Genomic DNA, 20,290 nt, shown 5'->3' with positions numbered 1-20,290 from the left:
CAAAAAATACGGTATTTATTTCTCTGCCGCCCACTCAACCATGGAGCTTTCTAAGCGCCATCTACTAAGACCCCGTGTCCTTCTCAAAGTAGAACCCCCATTAAAATTACCAGGACTACGTAGTCACATCCATTGCAGTTGTACCTCGGAAGTTGAAAGTTCCAAAACCAAAGCATTCCAAAACCAAGGTGCACTTTCCCATAGAAAGCAAGGCAAAATGGATTAATCTGTTCCAGACTTTTAAAAACAACCTCTAAAACAGCAATTCAACCTGAATTTTGCTAACAAGACCATTGGTGCATAAAATGAAAACAGTAATCAATGTGCTGTACTATAAAATAAATAAGACAGTATTGTAGATGATAAAAATGTAAATTAAATACCGTATTTTTTGCTCTATAAGACGCACCAGACGACAAGACGCACCTAGTTTTTGGAGGAGGAAAAAAATATTCTGAATCTCAGAAGCCAGAACAGCAAAGGGATCACTGCACAGTGAAAGCAGCAATCCCTCTTGCTGTTCTGGCTTCTGGGATAGCTGCGCAGCCTGCATTCACTCCATAAGACGCACACACATTTCCCCTTACTTTTTAGGAGGGAAAAAGTGAGTCTTATAGAGCAAAAATTACGGTATTTTTCATACCTGCACTGATGATAGTCATTGTTTGGATGGGGGGCTTTTATCCATTTCCGCAGAAGCACAATCAGTCAAATCAGTAGCTGAACTGAGTTCCGCACAGTCACAAAATCAAATGAACCGAAAAAGCCTCAAAAACAAAAACGCAGAATAAATAGCAAAAACAAAAGTGCCAAACTTAATCCGTTCCGGAAGTCCGTTTGACTTCTGAAATGTTCAAAAACCAAGGCGCAACTTCTGATTGGTGCAGGGCCTCCGGAAACAATAGCCAACAGCCGCATCAGACGTTCAGCTTCCGAAAAACGTTCACAAACCAGAACACTCGCTTCCGGGTTTGTGGCGTTCGGAAGCCAAGCCGTTCAGGAACCAAGCTACCACTGTATAATTTTTTATTTTTTAAAAAATATATTTATTAAATTTTCACAAATTTTTATAGACACATACAATACACACAATACAAAAATATACATACATTAACGAACAAACACGTATAATTTCAACTCCTTTTTTCTTAAACTTACTTCATCGACTTCCCCATACCTCCCCTTTCTGCGTTCCAACTCCAAAATTATTTCAGCAAATCCTTCCCCTTAATTTTATCCAATTTTTCCTTTCCTTTCCTTTTACTTAATCTTTAGCAGCTGTAATCCCTTACTTTATATAACCACAACATTTTAACATTCATTAATTTTACAACAATTCTTAAGATAGATTTCAAATTTCTTCCAATCTTCTTCCGCCGTCTTCCACTGTATAATTTTTATATATATAAACAATGAAAACACAACCGAGGGATTTCCAAAGCATTTTATTTAGGACATCTTGCATTTTCAATCCCCCCGAAAAATGGGGAAAGCTTTAAAATGGCGGCTAAATCTATTAGGACGGGGATGCCGGCTTCACTTGCTGGGCTGGCTGGACCAACGTGGGCAGGTAAGTGACGTTGCGGGACGGTGCAAGGTGGAAAGCAATGTCCTCGGCTGCCTCAAGCTTGCGCAATTCGATGAGCCCGTCGCCCACCGAAGCCAGCGAGCTGGCGATGAGCCGAGCGGCCTTTGCGTCGCCTTCGGCGGAGAGGACCGCCGCGGCTTTCAGCTGCTCGGCCTTCTCCACCATGAACCTGGCCTTCTCTGCTTCCTGCTGTGCCACCTGCTTCATTTCGATGGCCTCCACAAACTCCTTCCCAAACGTAAGGTGCGTCAAGGAAACGTCATCCAGGACAAGGCCGAAGGGGGCTGCTCTTTCCGCCAGCTCTTCGCTGACCTTCTGGGAGACCAGCTCCCTTTGGGTGATCAACTCGCCGGCGTCGAAACGAGCCACCACCGACTTCAGGGTCTCGGTCGTGATGGAGGGCAGCACCCTCTCGTCGTAGTCCTCGCCCAACGTGGTGTAGATCCAGGGAAGCTGCGCTGCCACCGGCCTGAACAAGATCCTCAGGGTGATGTCCACATTCTGTAGATCTTTGCTGCCGGTGACGACCGGGATATTGCGTGGGTGAGAGCGGCAGTCGAAGATGACCGGTTTCTGCACCCAGGGGACGAGGAAGTGGCTCCCTTCTCCCACCACAACGTCCTGGACGCCCCGGAACCGGTCAAAGATGACGGCTTTGTGGCCCGCATCCACGGTGTAAACAACAGAGTTGACTATGCCACCGGCAACTGCCAGACCCAGGCCTAGTCTGCTCATGGTCTCAAAGATCTTGGCGGCCATTGGGATCTTCCCGACTCCCGGCGACCTGAACTCCACGTGAGCGCTCAGCCAAGTCCCCCGGTCCTTCTGTGTTCACGTAAAATCTTTGCCCTCTCGCCTACGGGCCGCGATGCCTGATGGAATCGGAAGCCCTTCCGATCGCAGTGGCAAAGGGGCGAAGGAAAGTGGCGCGCGCCCAAAGCCATGTGCCCCAAATCTCGAACCCCCATATCTCTTTTGGGGGCTCTCAGGAGTTGACAGCCTTGTGACACCACCGGGGCCTGCCTTGTGATGTCACAAGCCCCACGACATCGCCTAGCCCTCCTTTGTGATGCCGCAACTGGGAAAAGGACAGGAAATGGCGCTGATTGGAAGTGGGGCGGCGCGGCCAACCCCAAACGTTTGCAGGCACAGACAGTATTGGAAGAGGGAATCGCATGTGACCGCTCTGACAGAGCCCTTTCCGAGCCTGCAGAGGAGAGGGTGTTGCGGGCAGGACCCTCCCACATTCGCGGGGGCTTCCCTTGCCCCCGCGAGAGTTGGGGAATCCCTGGGCGTGCCTGCAACCCAGCCCACCTATTGGCGGGCGGGGGAGGCGCGGCCTAGGCTACTTAAGGCCAGGCACGCCTGGGGACCGCCCTCTTTTCCCCCTCGCCCAGCAGCTGAGCGGTTTTCCCATCCCACCCACCCTTAGGTTAGCTAGAATTGACCTTGCTATGGACTCCAGTTGGTCGCCGCAAGGGGTCTGGTAGGAATTTTTCCAAGTTGGCGCACTTCTTGCCTTTTGTTTTTTTCACCTACCTCGTAGCAATCGTCACAACTTTCGCGGTATTGGCGGTTAGGCATTGGCATGCGGCAATTGTTAGGAAAATGGAGGGGGGGAAGGAAGTGCCATCACCTTCCCCCAATGAAAAGGGGTAGTCCGGTAGAGGACTCCGGGGGGCGTTGCCTTGTCCGAAACCTAGGGAGGTAAGGGCCTCCGGCACGCCCCAGAGCGGTGACACCCGTGGGATCCTAGTTGGCGTACTTCAACAGGACTCCCGCGGTTTGTGTTCAACCCTTCCCGGTCCCCATGCCGGGTAGTCGATAGAAGCCAATGCCTAAGGCCAATACCTTCAATTCCGTAATCAATAAAGTTGTGGCCTTTTACGCCCATTAACCTTAAACAATGTGTCTGAGTCTTCATTTCATATGGGGGAGGAAACTTGCCACGCAACATCGAGAGCACCAACCATCATGGATGTGCAATAATTTTAAAAAGGATATCTGGGAGGGATCGTATGTTCTTCCACAACTGCCAGAGCTGGTCTGCTTTTAAACCACTGAGTCTCTTGGGCTTGGCGATTGGAAGGTTGCCCGTTCGAATCCCCACGATGAGCTCCCGTTGCTCTGTCCCAGTTCCTGCCAACCTAGCAGTTCAAAAGCACACCAGTGCAAGTAGATAAATAGGCACGACTGCGACGGGAAGGTAAACAGTGTGTTCTGGTTTCCGTCACAGTGTCCCGTTGCACCAGAAGCGGTTTAGTTGGCCACATGACCCAGAAAGCTCTCTGTGGACAAACACTGGCACCTGTGATGGCCTGGGAATCCGATTCAGAGGGTGAACCGGAGGAATCCCAGCCTGCACAGGAGTCCCCGCCTCCAGGGCCGGCTGAACTGGGGCAGGGCCTTGATTCTGAGGCGCCTACACCTGTGCCGGATCCTCAGGAGCAGGCACCAGGTGAATCCACTCTGGTTCCGGAGGTGGTTGAGGACTCAGTGCCTACAGGTGAGCCTCCCCCTGGGCCCAGGAACCCTTCAGCCTCTCCTGAACTGCAGAGGCTCAGGGCAGAGAGGCGAAGGGAACTGGTCTCTCCCAGGAGGAGTGCTCGCCTTAAGGCCAGGAGAGGCAGGGCTCCTGGGGGCCGGGACCGCCCCCGGCCTTAGAAGAAGATAAAGGTCAGGCAGCCCGGTCCCAGGTTGCGGGAGCAACGTCGTTGTGGAGTACCTGCTTTACCCAGACCTAGATCGGCACTCCCGGTGTGCCTGTTCCTCGCCCGGCTTCCTGCTCCTGACTCTCCGGCGTTCCTGTTCCTCACCCGGCTGCCCGCTTCTGACCCACCAGTGTTCCTGTTCCCTGCCTGGCTCCCTACTTCTGCTCTACCAGTGTTCCTGTTACCCGCCTGGCTTCCTGCTGCTGCCCTACCAGCGTTCCTGCTTCCCCGCCCGGCTCCCTGTTTCGGACCTCGCGTCTCATCTAGTGTTCGTCTACCCTGCTAGTGACTCTGGACTGAACTTCGGCTACGGTATTAGTACCTTTCCCCCCCGGGACCAGCATACCGACACAGAAGCAGGACAGGGTGCCGGCAGGAACAGGCTACCAACAACATTGCTCCCGCAACTTGGGACTGGGGCTGGCTGGCTTTTATCTGCCCCGAGGCATAGCGTGGCCCCGATCCTCTGGTGACTCGCCTCTCCTGGCCTGGAGGCGAGCACTCCTCCTGCAGGAACTTAGTTCCCTCCGCCTCTCTGCCCTGAGCCTCTGCAGCTCAGGAGAGGCTGGAGGGTTACTGGACCCAGAGGCAGCCTCACCTTCACCTGACAGGGCTGAGAGTGGAGCACCTGCAGGCAATGGGTCCTCCATCACCTCAGGAGCCAGAGCAGACTCACCTGAGGACCCAGCACAGGTGAGGACCCTTCAGGCTCAGTCAGCCCTGGAGGCAGGGACTCCTGTGCAGGCTGGGATTCCTCAGGTTCAGCCTCGGAGTCCGAATCCCAGGCCATCACAGCCGTTGTGAGGAGAGGCTGCTAGACTAGAAAGACCATTGGCTTAATCAATCACACTCTTCTTATGTTCTTGTGGAACTTCCAGGTTCAGAGACAGTCTGTCTGGATTCCTAGGTTCTTTGGGGCATTTTGCCACTGTGAGAAGAGGATGCTAGGCTCGACCGGTCCCTTTTGGCCGGTTTCCGCTCCAGGGCTCTTTCGACGTTCCGGTGTCATTTCAACTAAATCTGTCCTCTCGTCCAGCCAGTTCCGCTTTGGGCTTTGTCGAGACCGGGGAATCGCCCTTTTCAAATCGAGGCGCTTAGCTCTCCGTTCGTTTGACTTGAAAAGAGGAAGGAAATTAATTATTTTGTTCTCTCATTATGCCGGAATAAAATCTTATTTTAAACGGGAACAGAATTGACTTCCTGGGACTGCTTTACATCTGTGGAAGGAGGGAACCTGATGACCTCCCTTCCTTTTGTTCACTTAAAAAATAATAATAAAGCACGTATATTTAATTTCTCCACTGCCATGCTCTTTCCAGAAATACAGAGAAGGAGAATTAAAGTATTTGGAAATCTCCACTCTCCATCTCTCCCTCTCTCTATTCATGTCAGTCCCTCAGCACCAAATCCTTTCTAATAGCAGACCTCCAACACCCATCACACTTTCTGGAAAACGTAGAGCTTCTAAATATAAAACTTTATCGGCGGAGAAAATCCATTCTTTTATAACCCAGAGCAAAATGCTAACTAAGGCCCTCTTCAACTTTCTTACTAGCAGCCAAGAGGGTTTGAGGCATGCATTATCCTGGAGCCTTCTGAGACCAGAGCGTGTTCAACTGTCAAGGGCTGTGTAGGCCCCTCCGTTTTCGTACGCCCCATTCGGTGGCCACGAATGAGGGGCACTGCTGACTGTTTTTCAGGAGGGCGGGTTGATTTCTTTTGGGGTTGGTGGCGGTGGTATTTCTACAAAAAGCTCATTGCGCTCCCAGCCTGTGCAAAACCATAGTTGATAGCAGCGTAGCTTTGATCCACAGGCACCGGGGAATTAAAAAATGGCGGCCATCAGCATAAGGAACTCAAAGCGTTGGTGTCTTCTTCTTCTTTGGCGATCACTCGTAGCCAAGTAAGATGGTCTTCCATAAACACAGTTTTAACAATGCGTCTGTAAGTGACCATGGAGGCCAATTCTGGATCCACATGTCCTTCCACGGTGGGGACATAGGTCTCTGGGCGGGAGTTGATCCCGGTGAAGGTTTGCCAAGCATGCCTTCCTCTTATCGCGTTTCTCCCTTGCATCCTGAGTGCGAGTGTCTTCAAAGCCCACAACACCTTTGGGAAAGGCTGTTCTCCAACTGGAGCGCTCACAGACCAGTGTTTCCCAGTTGTCAGTGTATCTGTGTATCTGAAGAAGTGTGCATGCACACGAAAGCTCATACCAAGAACTAACTTAGTTGGTCTTTAAGGTGCTACTGGAAGGATTTTTTTTATTTTGACTATGGCAGACCAACACGGCTACCTATCTGTAACTGGAACCAGTTGTCAGTGTTTATACTACATTTTTTTTAGATTTGCCATGAGAGAGTCTTTGAACCTCTTTTGTTGACCACCAGCATTACACTTTCCATTTTAAAGTTTGGAGTAGAGTAGTTGCTTTGGAAGACGATCATCAGGCATCTGAACCACATGACCAGTCCAACGAAGTTGATGTTTCAGAATCATCACTTCAACATTGGTGATCAATGATTCTTGGTGGACACTGGCACAAGTTCGCCTGTCTTGCCAAGTGATGTGTAAAAATTTTCGGAGACAAAGTTGACGGAATCTTTTGAGGAGTCGGAGGTGGTCACGCAGCCCCTGACATTACCCTATCTAAAAAACCGATAGTGACTAAGCAAGAAAGCTTGCATGTCAAAATGCGCACTTGGTCTAGAAGCCAAGCCATGTGAGGAGCGGTTGAAGGAGCTGGGTATGTTTAGCCTGGAAAAGAGGATCATAGAATAGAATCATAGAATCCTAGAGTTGGAAGAGACCACAAGGGCCATTGAGTCCAACCCCCTGCCAAGCAGGAAACACCATCAGAGCACTCCTGACATATGGTTGTCAAGCCTCTGCTTAAAGACCTCCAAAGTAGGAGACTCCACCACACTCCTTGGCAGCAAATTCCACTGTCAAACAGCTCTTACTGTCAGAGCAGAAGCGGACATGGAGCAATGGATCCAAACTACAAGAAAGAAGATTCCACCTAAACATGAGGAAGAACTTCCTGACAGTAAGAGCTGTTTGACAGTGGAATTTGCTGCTTGGCAGGGGGTTGGACTCGATGGCCCTTGGGGTCTCTTCCAACTCTATCATTCTATGATTCTATGACTTCGTAACTCCTTGCTTCTTGACCCTCGGACCCATGATTTTGTGACTCCTTGCTTCCTAATCCTCGGACCCTTGGCTTCCTGACTCCTGGCTCCTGGACTCCTGTTCCTGCTCCCACCCCGTCATCTTGCCCCCGGTCCTGACGTCCCCAGCCGGTTCTTTGATCGCCCGTGAACCGGACCATGACAGGGCTTATGGGGGATGCAGTATAAAGGCAAGACCGCCCTAAGGCTTTCCCGTGAGCAGAGCACCACTGCTGTAACCACTACACCACGCTCCCTCTTCCCGCCACAGTCTCGCCTCCTGCCAGACTTTCCCTCTCTCGTTTCCCCCTAGAAGTGAGTTGTCTCGCCTGTGACTGAAACACACTTTGGAACTGTCAGCTGAGCCGGCAGAGAGCCCTCGTTAGCATTTCGCTCCAGGTAAAAGAATGGATTTTCTCTGCTGATAAATTCATATATTTATAAGCTCTATATTTGCTGAAAACATGAGAGAGAGAGAGTGGGGAGGAAGACTGGCTCTTGGAGAGCGGGAGGCAGAATTGTGCTTTTTTATTATTTTATTTTTCGTCTGGGAGATTAAAGGTAGACTCTCGTCCCCCTGGCACCAGAGTATTTATGCTGGCTGATGTCTCCTTCCCAGGAACGAGAACTCGGGGTCGCGGCGGATAGTTTTATCAAAATGTCAGCTCAGTGTGCATAGGCAGTTGGGGGGAAGAAGAGAGAGAGCGAGAGCGCAGAATTCCATGTAAGGGATTATTAGGGACTGGAGTGAAGAAACAACTCCATACAAATCTGACGTACGGACGTATTTCGGAACGCCATAGACGGCCTTGCATGTCCCATCTCACAGAGGACCAGAAAGCGCTTCCGAGACAGTGGTCTAAACCACAGAACCTAGGACTTGCCTATCGGAAGGTCGGCAGTTCGAATCCCTGTGACGGGGTGAGCTCCCGTTGCTCTGTCCCTGCTCCTGCCAACCTAGCAGTTCGAAAACACAGAGTGCAAGTAGATAAATAGGTACCGCTCCGGCGGGAAGGTAAACGGCGTTTCCGTGTGCTCTGGTTTCCGTCCCGTTGTGCCAGAAGTGGTTTAGTCCTGCTGGCTACATGACCCGGAAAGCTGTCTGCGGACAAACTCCGGCTCCCTCGGCCTGAAAGCGAGATGAGTGCTGCAACCTCATAGTCGCCTTTGACTGGACTTAACCGTCTAGGAGGTCCTTTTACCATATCCAATGTTAGCCAAACTGTGAGAGTAGATCCACTGAAATTAACTGGTGTGGCTACTTTAGGCCCGTGAATTCCAGTAGAATTTTGTTGGGTTATTCCTACCTTGTAGGGGGGTTGGTCTAGGTGACCCAGTGGGTTTCCAACTCTAATATTTGATTATAAGTCTCAGGGAGCCCAAACTATTGAGGCGATGGTGGACCGCGTCGGCTTCTTGGAAAGGGAAAGGCGAAAGCGTTTGCAGCTTTTAAAAGCCAAATATAGAACTGTAGAGTTGGGAGACACCAGAGTTCGAGTCCTCCCACTCAACCAGGGCCAGATTTAGGTCTGACGAGGCCCTAAGCTACTGAGGGTCATGGGGCCCTTTCTATGTCCAGCTGTCCTTTGTCAACAACAAATGGTCACTCTTTTTTGTGTTGAATCTATGCTATATGGTCATTTATGGACCTCATAGGTATCCCAAGCCATTTGCACATCAGTCCATGCAGAATGTAGGCACCCTATATATAGAAAGGAGCAAAGCAGTGATATTTTAGGGAGCAGGCTAGCAGGTGGGGCCCATGACTTACATCACAGGAGCCTATGCAACACAAAACACTGTTGCTGGATGTAGGTTTTATTTTATTTGTTTTTTTATATTTTGGAAATGTACATCCAGCCCCCCTTAATTTTTTTCAGCCCCCCCCCAAGAGAGTGGGGCCCTGAGCTACAGCTTGTTCAGCTTATACGTAAATCCGGCGCTGCGTGACTCAACCAGAAGCTCGCTGGGTGAGTCACTACCTTTCCGCCTAGCCTATCTCTAAGGCTTGTTGTAGGGTTTAAATGGGGAGGGGGAAACCCACGCACCCCACCTTGAGCTCCTTGAAGGAGAAAGGTAAAAATATGTAGGCGATCAATCAATAACTTCAATTTTTGTTGCCTGCTAAGCCTCCCCAGATGTTTAGAAAGCTGTGCGAATTTTAATACATATTCCTTAGTTACTTTTTTTTCAAATCATTGTTCATTTTTCTTATTGATAATTTTATTGCTTTGCCTTTTTTTTATGGGGGGGGAATACAACCAGGCAGTGTGTAGATTTTATGAAATCAACTAATAAATAATAAGTTTTCCTCTCCGGGGCTCATTTTTGCAGCCCTTGAATTTAAAATACAGGTGTGTGTGTGTGTGTATGCAAAATAGCAGCTGCGCTGGTTAAAAAAACAGGGTGGGGTGGGGAGTAAGGTAAGCCTCCTAACCAGTGTTTTTTTTCTGGGGGTACGCATACCCCTAAACATTTTGCGAATCTCTGTACTTTTGTCCATTTACTGTCTTTATTTTTCCCAATTTGAACTACGAAACAGTGATTTTCTTGAGTCAAAATGAGTACCCCTAAACATAATTTTTTTTTTTGGGGGGAGGCCCTGATCCTAACATTTCCCCAACTCTCCCCGAAATCCACCTCCCCTCTCTCTATATTTTGCTCGGAAAAGGGGAAATGTCTGTAGCAACCGCAAGAGAGCAAAGTGAAATTCTGGACGGTCAAAGGAGAAGGGAGACGGGGGCATGCAGATGAGAGAGGGGGAAAATATGTTAGGGATCTAAAGGCTTGGAATTAGAAGAAGGGGGGGGGAGTCAAAAGAGAGTGCAAAGGGGGGGGGGTTAGAAGGGAAAGACAACAGAAGTGGGAGACCATGGGGACTTCCAGAGAGGGTCTTAGAAATTCAAAGCAGCCTTGCATAGACTCAAAAGCTCTGTCATTCAGAGCTCCAGGACAAGAGCTCACCGAGCCTGGAACCAGAACAATGCCAAATTGTTCCGGGAAGGTGGGAAAATCCAGGGTCTCAACGCTCTCCGCTCAGACCAGCGGTTCCGCTAGTCAAACAAGCGTTCCACTTGAATCGATTCTGGACACCGCGTTAGCATAATCCGGCCCCCCTCCACCCACACCCGGCCCCCCGTCTCGCTATGACAACTTGAAGGAGAATTCGGGGAAGGTCGGTGAGTGACAGCCGACGCCGCGCTGACAAGGCGAGAAGAAGGGGGGGCGGTTGGATGTTGTGTGTGTTTTTTGGTTTTTAAACTAGACTTCGTATAAATAAAAACGCCTCGTTTTGTCGCTTTCGGAAATCCCGAATTTTCCTTCTGCAACTTTTCTTCCCTGCTGCAAAAATTCACCTGCCACTGCAAGCGCCAGGCTGTGCGGCGGTCGGCTTGCTTTGTGGTCTCCTTCTGTTCTCTCGGCATGGACAGGCCTCAACACTCCCCCCCCCTCAAAAAAAGCCGGTCATTCCTCTCTCGGCACAAAATTCCCCCACTCCACACACACACACACACACACACACACACACACACACCAGGATTTCCCCGCTGTTTGACAGGCGCAAATGAGAATCGGCATTTTACGCCTGCCGCGGGGAGGCGAGGAGTGCATATCCGGGTGCTGCCCCCCCGTGTGGGAAACCGGTCTTGTCCCCTGCCAATCTTCCGCCGGCGCCGAGTGCGGCACAGGCCGGAAAGACATGTACCTCTTGTGTAAATGGAGGAGAGGCAGCTTTGTTTGTGGCCCAGAGGTCAAAAGGCCCCCTGCTTGACAACATGTTGATGGTACCTTGGAGAAGCGAGGGGGTCACACCCCACTGTTTCTCCGCGACGCACGGAGAAGGCCGTGCCGCGCATCCCCAAAGCCTCGCCCGCCTCCCCAAAACGAGGAGCGTAGAATGGGTCAAAGAGGTCCCAGGTTTAATCCCGAGCAGGTAGATCTGGGAATATCCTTCTTCTTTGGCAATCCCTTGTAGCCGAGTAAGGTTGTCTTCCATAAACACGGTTTTAACAATGAGTCTGCGGAGGCCAATTCTGGATCCACATGTCCTTCCACATTGGGGACATAGGTCTCTGGGTGGAAGTTGATCACAACATGACCAGTCCAACAAAGAATCATTGCTTCAACATTGGTGATCTCTGCTTCTTCCAGTACACTGGTATTAGCTCGCCAAAATTCATGCTGAACTGCTGTTTTAGGGGTTGTTTTTAAAAGTCTGGAACAGATTAACCCATTTTGCATTACTTTCTATGGGAAAGCGCACTTTGGTTTTGGAATGCTTTGGTTTTGGAATGGACTTGCGGAACGGATCAAGTTGGAGAACCGAGGTACTGCGCGCTCTCTCTCTCTTTCTCTCTCTCTCTGTGTATGTGTGTGCATATACATAATATTTGAAGAGCAAGCTTGTTTTCTTCTGCTCTGGAGGGAAGGACCCAAACCAATGCTGACTAAACTTTAGGAAGGATTTTCCAACAGGGGGATGTTGTTGCTGCTGTTTAGTTGTGTCCGCCTCTTTGTGACCCCCTGGACCAGAGCACGCCAGGCACTCCTGTCTTCCACTGCCTCCCACAGTTTGGTCAAAAAGGTGGCTTACTGGAGGCTGTTGAACGAAGTTGGATCGTCATCTGTCGGAGATTCTTTAGCTATGCTTCCTGCATCGCAGGACTAGATGACCCATGGGTAAGGTTACCAGACGTCCCAGTTTCCCGGGGACAGTCCCTGGATGTATAAATCAGTCCCCATACAAAATCCATTGAAGTTGAAAAGTGTCCCTGGATTCATTGAAAAAAATATCTGGTAACCTTACCCTCGGGGTCCTTTCCATCTCTATAATTGTGATTCTGTGTCCGTTAGGTCCAGTCAGTCGTGACCGACTCTGGGGTTGCGGCGCTCATCTCGCTTTACTGGCCGAGGGAGCCGGCGTACAGATTCCGGGTCATGTGGCCAGCAGGACTAAGCCGCTTCTGGCGAACCAGAGCAGCGCACGGAAATGCCGTTTACCTTCCCGCCGGAGTGGTACCTATTTATCTACTTGCACTGGTGTGCTTTCGAACTGCTAGGTTGGCAGGAGCAGGGACCGAGCAACGGGAGCTCACCCCGTCATTGCGGGGATTCGAACCGCTGACCTTCTGATCGGCAAGTCCTAGGCTCTGTGGTTTAACCCACAACACCACCCGCTTCATATTTAGACCACCCCTTTATTCAGAACGAGGAGGACCAGAACCTTGGTTGTTGTTTTTTAAGGGAAGGGACAAAGCTCACTGGTAGACCATTCTGCCTTGCATCTAAAAGGTCCCAAGCTCAACCGGCAGCATCGCCAGTTAGAACTGGGAATCCCACCCCCCCCACCTGCAAACCTGAAGAGCTGTTGCCAGTCAGGGTGGTAATAATAATTATACCTCACCCTGCTTCTTGGGAGAAAAGCAATGAGAAACCTAGACAGCATCTTAAAAAGCAGAGACATCACCTTGCCAACAAAAGTCCGAATAGTAAAAGCTATGGTTTTCCCAGTAGTGATGTATGGAAGTGAAAGCTGGACCATCAAGAAGGCTGATGGCCGAAGAATGGATGCTTTTGAATTATGGTGCTGGAGGAGACTCTTGAGAGTCCCATGGACTGCAAGAAGATCAAACCTCTCCATTCTGAAGGAAATCAGCCCTGAGTGCTCACTGGAAGGACAGATCCTGAAGCTGAGGCTCCCAGACTTTGGCCACCTCAGGAGAAGAGAAGACTCCCTGGAAAAGACCCTGATGTTGGGAAAGATGGAGGGCGCAAGGAGAAGGGGACGACAGAGGACGAGATGGTGGGACAATGTTCTCGAAGCTACCAGCATGAGTTTGACCAAACTGCGGGAGGCAGTGGAAGACAGGAGGGCCTGGCGTGCTCTGGTCCAGGGGGTCACGAAGAGGCGGACACGACTAAACAACTAAACTAAACAACAACAACAACAGCAATACCTCACCCATCTTCAGAGTTCCCAAATCTTTACACTATGCTACAGGTGCTTTTCAAAACTGTTTTCCAACCACTGAACCCTGAAACAATTCTTTGGAACCCTCTGTTTTGTCTCCTTCGATTCCTTCAGATTTTTTTTTTTTTGCAGGGGTGTGTGTGTGTGAAAATACAAAGATCTGAGTTTTTTTATCTTAAAAAAAACCCATGTAGTAAGCAGTCATGATCTGCAGGGGGTGCAGTTTCCATGCATTGAGGAACAAGGTCCCAATTTGCAGGGCAAGGGAAAAGCAGATCGCTCTTCTGTGGAGCAATTAAGCAGAGGTTAAGGAATTATTGTGAACAATTTAAATTAACGACCTTAATAAAGGTGAGTGGACCTGGTGAGATCAAACATTGCTTTTTAAACAAAAAACAAAAACAAAAAAAGCCAGAGAATTTTTCTTTAATGTGCCTGGCAAATTATTATTCCCCACCCCACCCCAAACTCTGCAATGTGAAGCTTTGATTTCCACCCCGCTCTCATTCCATTCCATTCTGCACATTAAGGCTCAAAATATGAAATCTATTAATTGGACTAATTTAACCAACCCCTCTATGGATGGCGTATTGTGGCTGTGATCCTATGGGGAGCAAACTGCGCTGAACAGTTGTGGGGCTGAAGAAGGTAAAGGTACCCCTGACCGTTAGGTCCAGTCATGGACGACTCTGGGGTTCCGGCCCTCATCTCACTTTACTGGCCGAGGGAGCCGGCGTACAGCTTCCAGGTCATGTGGCCAGCAGGACTAAGCCGCTTCTGGCGAACCAGAGCAGCGCACGGAAACGCCGTTTACCTTCCCGCCGGAGTGGTACCTATTTATCTACTTGCACTTTGACGTGTTTTCGAACTGCTAGGTTGGCAGGAGCAGGGACCGAGCAATGGGAGCTCACCCCATCACGGGGAATTGAACTGCCGACCTTCCAACCGGCAAGCCCTAGGCTCTGTGGTTTAACCCCCAGCGCCCCCCGCGTCCCGCCCCCCCCAGTAACATGGTTGCATGCTAATGTCAGTAGCCTTGATTGACATTGAAAGAAAATAGCTTCATAATCTGATGTGATTGGCATGGAAATGCCGTTTACCTTCCCTCCGGAGTGGTACCTATTTATCTACTTGCACTGTGACATGCTTTCGAACTGCTAGGTTGGCAGGAGAGCAGGGACCGAACAACGGGAGCTCACCCCATCGTGGGGATTCGAACTGCCGACTTTCCGATCGGCAAGCCCTGGGCTCTGTGGCTTAGACCACAGCTCCACCCACTTCCCTTGTTGTGGGGCTTACCTCTGAGTTAAAAGCAGGAATCGCACAGTAAGGCTGAAGGAAGCCCTGCATTCAAATCCCATGGAGCTCAGTGGAACTTGTTTCTGGGTAGACATACTTGGCATCATTAGGAAAGGGACTGGGGCGGGGTGGGGTGAAGAAGGCCAGTATCATATTGTCATTATAAAAATCTGCAGCGTTTGGAAGAAGAAAATCAGAAAAGGTCAGTCAAAATGATCTAAGGAGATGAACAAAGTCCCCATGAAGAAATATTGCAGTGTCTGGAACTTATTTAGAATTGTAGACTTGGGCGGCGATTAAAGAAAAGCATATGAAAATGATGTATAGATGGTATCTAACTCCAGTGAAATTAGCAAAAATGTACAAAACAAAAGAAAGTGTTAGAAATGTAAAACAACAGAAGGGACATTTTTTCCATATGTGGTGGGAGTGTAAAATAGGAAAGAAACATTGGGAAATGATTTATAATGAAATGAAGATGTTTAAAAAACAAACCAAAAGCTTTCCTACTAGGTATTACCAGAGTGGATTTACCAAGATCGCTAAAGAACTTATTTATGTTTGCAACTACGGCCGCATGAATATTATTAGCACAACACTGGAAAAAAGAAGGTTGGCAAGTTAAATTAATGGAATATGCTAAAATGGCAAAATTGGCAATGAAGCTGAGAGGAAGAGACGACAACAAATTTAAGGAAGATTGCAAGGAGTTTATTGCATATATTCAAAAGCAATGTACTCAGGTTAATACATTGGCAGGGTTTTAATACTGCTTGTAATTTAATTTTGAATGGACAATAAGTAATACAATGGTTTATAACTTTGCAATGGACATGCAGTATGTTGATAAACAATGGAACCAAGGAAGGGACTAGGGGGAAGTCAATTTGTTTTGTTTTGATATTGTTATTGTTTTATTTGTTTTGATATTGTTATTTTATTTGTTGTTTTTAGAAAATTAATGTTAGATAGATGATAGATAGATGATAGATAGATAGATAGATAGATAGATAGATAGATAGATAGAATTGTAGAGTTGAAAGGAACCCCCAAAGGGTCATCTAGTCCAACCCCCTGCAAGGCAGGAATTTAGTTGGAGAAAAAGCGAGGAGGAGAGGATGTGATAATGTGAAGTGATGCCTGGCTTGCAGAAACTGGAGAGAGAAGCTTCTCTAGAACTCCTAGACATACTGGAAGACCTGGGGCAGGTGAAAGAAAGTCCTTCTTAATAACAGTGCATTGCTGAACTGTGGCGCTCGCTCCCGATTTGGGTGGCTTTAGAAGCTCTGGTTTTCCCAGTAGTGATGTATGGAAGTGAGAGCTGGACCATCAAGAAGGCTGATTGCCGGATAATGGATGCTTTTGAATTCTGGTGCTGGAGGAGACTCTTGAGAGTCCCATGGACTGCAAGAAGATTAAACCTTTCCATTCTGAAGGAAATCAGCCCTGAGTGCTCACTGGAAGGACAGATCCTGAAGCTGAGGCTCCAAGACTTTGGCCACCTCATGAGAAGAGAAGACTCCCTGGAAAAGACCCTGATGTTGGGAAAGATGGAGGGCACAAGGAGAAGGGGACGACAGAGGACGAGATGGTGGGACAGTGTTCTCGAAGCTGCCAGCATGAGTCTGACCAAACTGCGGGAGGCAGTGGAAGACAGGAGTGCCTGGCGTGCTCTGGTCCAGGGGGTCACGAAGAGGAGGACACGACTAAACGACTAAACAACAACAACAACAACAGAAGAGGGCAACATCAACTCCGTTGGACTGGTCATGTTGTGGGGATGCCTGATTATTGTCTTCCAAAGCAACTACTCTATTCAGAACTTAAAAATGGAAATAGTAATGCTGGTGGTCAACAAAAGAGGTTTAAAGACTCTCTCAAGGCAAATCTAAAGAAATGTAGTATAAACACCGACAACTGGGAAACACTGGCCTGTGAGCGCTCCAGTTGAACAGCCTTTCCCAAAGGTGTCATGGGCTTTGGAGACACTCGAACTCAGGACGCAAGGGAGAAACGTGCTAAGAGGAAGGCACGCTTGACAAACCCTCACCGGGATCAACTCCTGCCCGGAAACCAATGTCCCCACTGTGGAAGGATGTGTGGGTCTAGAATTGGCCCCCACAGTCACTTACGGACTCACTGTTAAGACCGTGTTCATGGGAGACAAATCTTACTTGGCTACGAGGGATCGCAGAAGAGGAGGAAGAGAAAGAGGAGGAAGATAACTGAAGGCAGTTGCATTAAGAACCACAAGAAGGGAGAGTTCCTCTTGTGTTCGAATCCTGATACCCGGTTTCCCACAGGCCACTGTGAGAACAGGATGCTGGACTTAGAAGGGTCGCCGCTCTGAACCCGCAGGCTCCTCTTACGTTTGACATATGTCTACGCTTCTTTTAAAATCAGCTAAGACTCTAGTCCTCATTGTTCCGAACAGAGAAGCCCAGGGGGCCGAATCGCCCCCATTCCTGTCCTAATAAATCATAGCAACGAAATCTCCCTTCCCTCTTTGCTTGGCTTTCTCCGGTGGTTACCTCCGCGGCTAATTTCCTGCCGAGCTCTTGAAGCCAATAGCTTCCTAATTGCTTCATCTCTCGCGTAAAAAGGAGAAGGAGAATAAGGAGAAGGAATCCTTCCATTATAACTCATCCTATCGGAGACCCTCCTTTCCTTTGTCGCGGCCTATTATCGCCACGTCGTCTTTCGCTCCCTCTTCTCCCTTCTCAATCTGCCCTGCTCCTGTCCCGGGTTCCGCTCGCTCGCTCCGGAACGACTAATTAGAAAACAGGCCCTGTCTCGGAAACCCTCGGCCGCAAACGACAAGTGGCGAGGGGGGAAGAGAGAAAAAAAATCAATTTTACAGTTACAGGAGCAGAATGAATGGAGGCAGCGCGTTAAGAACAGGCACAACAGGCAAGAGGGAGAAAGAGATACCTTTGCCGGCATGTTGAGCGCGCTAAGAGGGGCAGCTGTGCGGAATCGGGAGACATTGGTGCAGCCAGTCACAGGCCGGCCCTATCGTGAGGCAAAGTGAGCCGGCTGCCTCGGGTGACGGGTTGCTGAGGGTGGCGGCAGCAGCCCGTTTGCCCTCGCAGTGGCGTCCCCAAAAGAATAATGGGAGCTGTAGTTTAAGGGTCCTCCCACAGCTATAATTTCCAGAGTGGCTTAACAATCAGACTCCTTCATTGGAAACTCTTTTACACCTGCTCTTTCTTCTTCTTCTTCTTCTTTTTTAAAGACTTACTTTTCTCGCAGGGTAGATTTCCCTCTTAAAGTTGGCCTATAAGGTGGGACCTTGGTTCTCGAACTTAATCTGTTCTGGGAGTTCGTTCGACTTCCAAAACCATTTGGAAGCCAAGACACGGCTTCCGATTCGCTGCGGGAGCTTCCTGCGTTCAATCGGAAGCTGCGTCAGACGTTCGGCTTCCGAAAAGCATCTGCAAACTGGAACACTCACTTCTGGGTTTGCGGTGTTTGGGAGCCTATTTTTTCAACAGGTACCACTGTATTTACATTTGTTTGAAGTCCACTTAGTCATGCAGATTCATTTCAGCGGGTTCTACTCTGACTAAGTTAAAAGGTAAAGGATCCCTGGACGGTTAAGTCCAGTCAAAGGCGACTATGGGGTTGCGGCACTCATCTTGCTTTCAGGCCTAGGGAGCCGGTGCTTGTTCACAGACAGCTTTCTGGGTCATGTGTCCAGGAGGACTAAAACGCTTCTGGTGCAACAGGACATCTTGACAGAAACCAGAGCGCACGGAAACGCCGTTTACCTTCCCGCCGCAGCGGTACCTATTTATCTACTTGCACTGGCATGCTTTCGAACTTCTAGGTTGGCAGAAGTGGGTGGCACTGTGCTCTAACCGCAGAGGCTCTTGGGCTTGCCGATCGGAAGGTCAGCGGTTCAAATCCCTGTGACGGTTCTGAGATCCCACCGTTGCTCTGTCCCAGCTCCTGCCAACCTAGCAGTCTGAAAGCACACCAGTGCTAGTAGATAAATAGGTACCGCTGTGGTGGGAAGGTAAACAGTGTTTCCTCACTTCCTGCTTTTAGCTGTCGGGGTTGATTCTACCAACACTGGCTTTTCCCCAGATCCCTCTCAAAGTGTGGGTGAGTGCACTTTAATGTTGGCTCAGGGCTGATCCCAGGAGTGGGGAGAGACGGGACGAGAGCAAGTGGCCTCCAGAACACTCACTCAAAAATCCAGAGAAGCGCAAAGACCTAGATATAGATTGGTGGCTCCTGTTCCAGAACAATGGAAGTGAATTACGGGGAGGAAAACCCTCATCTCTGGCACGCGGCTTTTTGTCTCCAAATCCATCTAGTCCAGCGATTACTTGGGATGGAGGAGAGATTTGATTCAGCAGGCACTGAAAGCCGAATCGATAAAATTTGCACCTCCTGAATCAACCCGCAAACCTGAACACAGCCGGCCTCCGAAATCTGTTCATTGGCCACGTTTTGCAGTTCCCCAGCCAAGTAACGTCTCCAAAAAATGCATAGGGCGAGGGCAAAGTGTGCCCAAAAGTGAAAACATTTATACAAATCATAATGTACAAATGTGCATAATGCTGGGGGAAATTGCTTTGCAAAAATGTGCACTGTTGTCAAAACCTGCAAACAACAACATCATGCTGTTGAATTTGCTGAAAATTCTGGGAATTGTTATTTTTTAAAAAAAAAAACTGGCAAATCGCTGCAAAACATGGAAAATAGATTGAAGGTTGGAAAAATGAGAAACGGACATATCTTTCCATCCTCGTTGCAAAGTTTTGAATAATTATTTTTACATTTATTATTACATGGTCATTTAAAGTGCACTTTTGATGGCCCCCCAGCACCCCAAGGCTGCAACTGCTGGTGTTCCCTGGCTAGCTGAAAAGTAACGTATTTTCCACTCTATAAGACGCACCAGACCACAAGTTTTTGGAGTAGGAAAACAAGAAAAAAATATTCTGAATCTCAGAAGCCAGAACAGCAAGAGGGATCACTACGCAGTGAAAGCAGCAATCCCTCTTGCTGTTCTGGCTTTTGGGATAGCTGAGCAGCCTGCATTCGCTCCGTAAGACGCACACACATTTCCCCTTACTTTTTAGGAGGGGGAAAATGAGTCTTATAGAGCAAAAAACGGTATTTAGGGGTGCATTTGTGTTGCCAACACCTCCCCATCCTCTGAACTAAGTTCCACTGTTCCGACTGCCGCTCTCAAGCCATAACTCTCCCGTTGTTTTTTTGCTGACAGCGGAAAGGCAGCGTTTCCCCTGAGGGATGAGATATAAATGCTTCTGGGACGCCCAGTCCATAAGAAAGAGATTCTCCCGCCCTCAGCACTCACTCCCTCTTCCCTCCCCACGATGGATGGTGGCTGCGTTGCGTAGTGAGTGCTTAGAGAACCTCCTAATGTACTCGCCGCCTTGATTGATTTCCTGGAGCAGGTCTCCTCTCTGGCTCTCTGTAGCACCACAGAGAAGCAGTAAATCTGGGCCGGCAAGACAGCGCACTTTTCCGGGGCCTGCCGCCGATGCCCCGTGGAACTACAGTGAGTCTTTTGCAA

At 49.1% G+C, this 20,290-nt stretch overlaps 1 protein-coding gene and 1 pseudogene across 2 annotated transcripts in view; one reads left to right on the top strand and one right to left on the bottom strand.

Annotated features, from left to right (window-relative positions):
• Positions 1 to 1,429: 1,429 nt before the first annotated feature.
• Positions 1,430 to 2,628, bottom strand: LOC309523229 (prohibitin 1 pseudogene; annotated as a pseudogene). The gene has a single exon. The product of its transcript is annotated as a prohibitin 1 pseudogene (transcript).
• Positions 2,629 to 7,557: 4,929 nt separating this feature from the next.
• EFNA2 (ephrin A2) overlaps positions 7,558 to 20,290 on the top strand; it is a 171,126-nt gene continuing 158,393 nt past the window's right edge. Inside the window, exon 1 of the mRNA XM_082206773.1 lies at positions 7,558 to 7,868. The gene's annotated coding sequence lies outside the window, so the exon portion shown is untranslated. The remainder of the gene's footprint in view (positions 7,869 to 20,290) is intronic.

The sequence above is a fragment of the Podarcis vaucheri genome (assembly GCF_965113315.1).
Source record: "Podarcis vaucheri genome assembly, chromosome: 18".
NCBI classification, from domain to species: domain Eukaryota; kingdom Metazoa; phylum Chordata; class Lepidosauria; order Squamata; family Lacertidae; genus Podarcis; species Podarcis vaucheri.
Note: the sequence above shows the minus strand (reverse complement) of the source record. Positions and strands in the feature narration are given on the sequence as shown.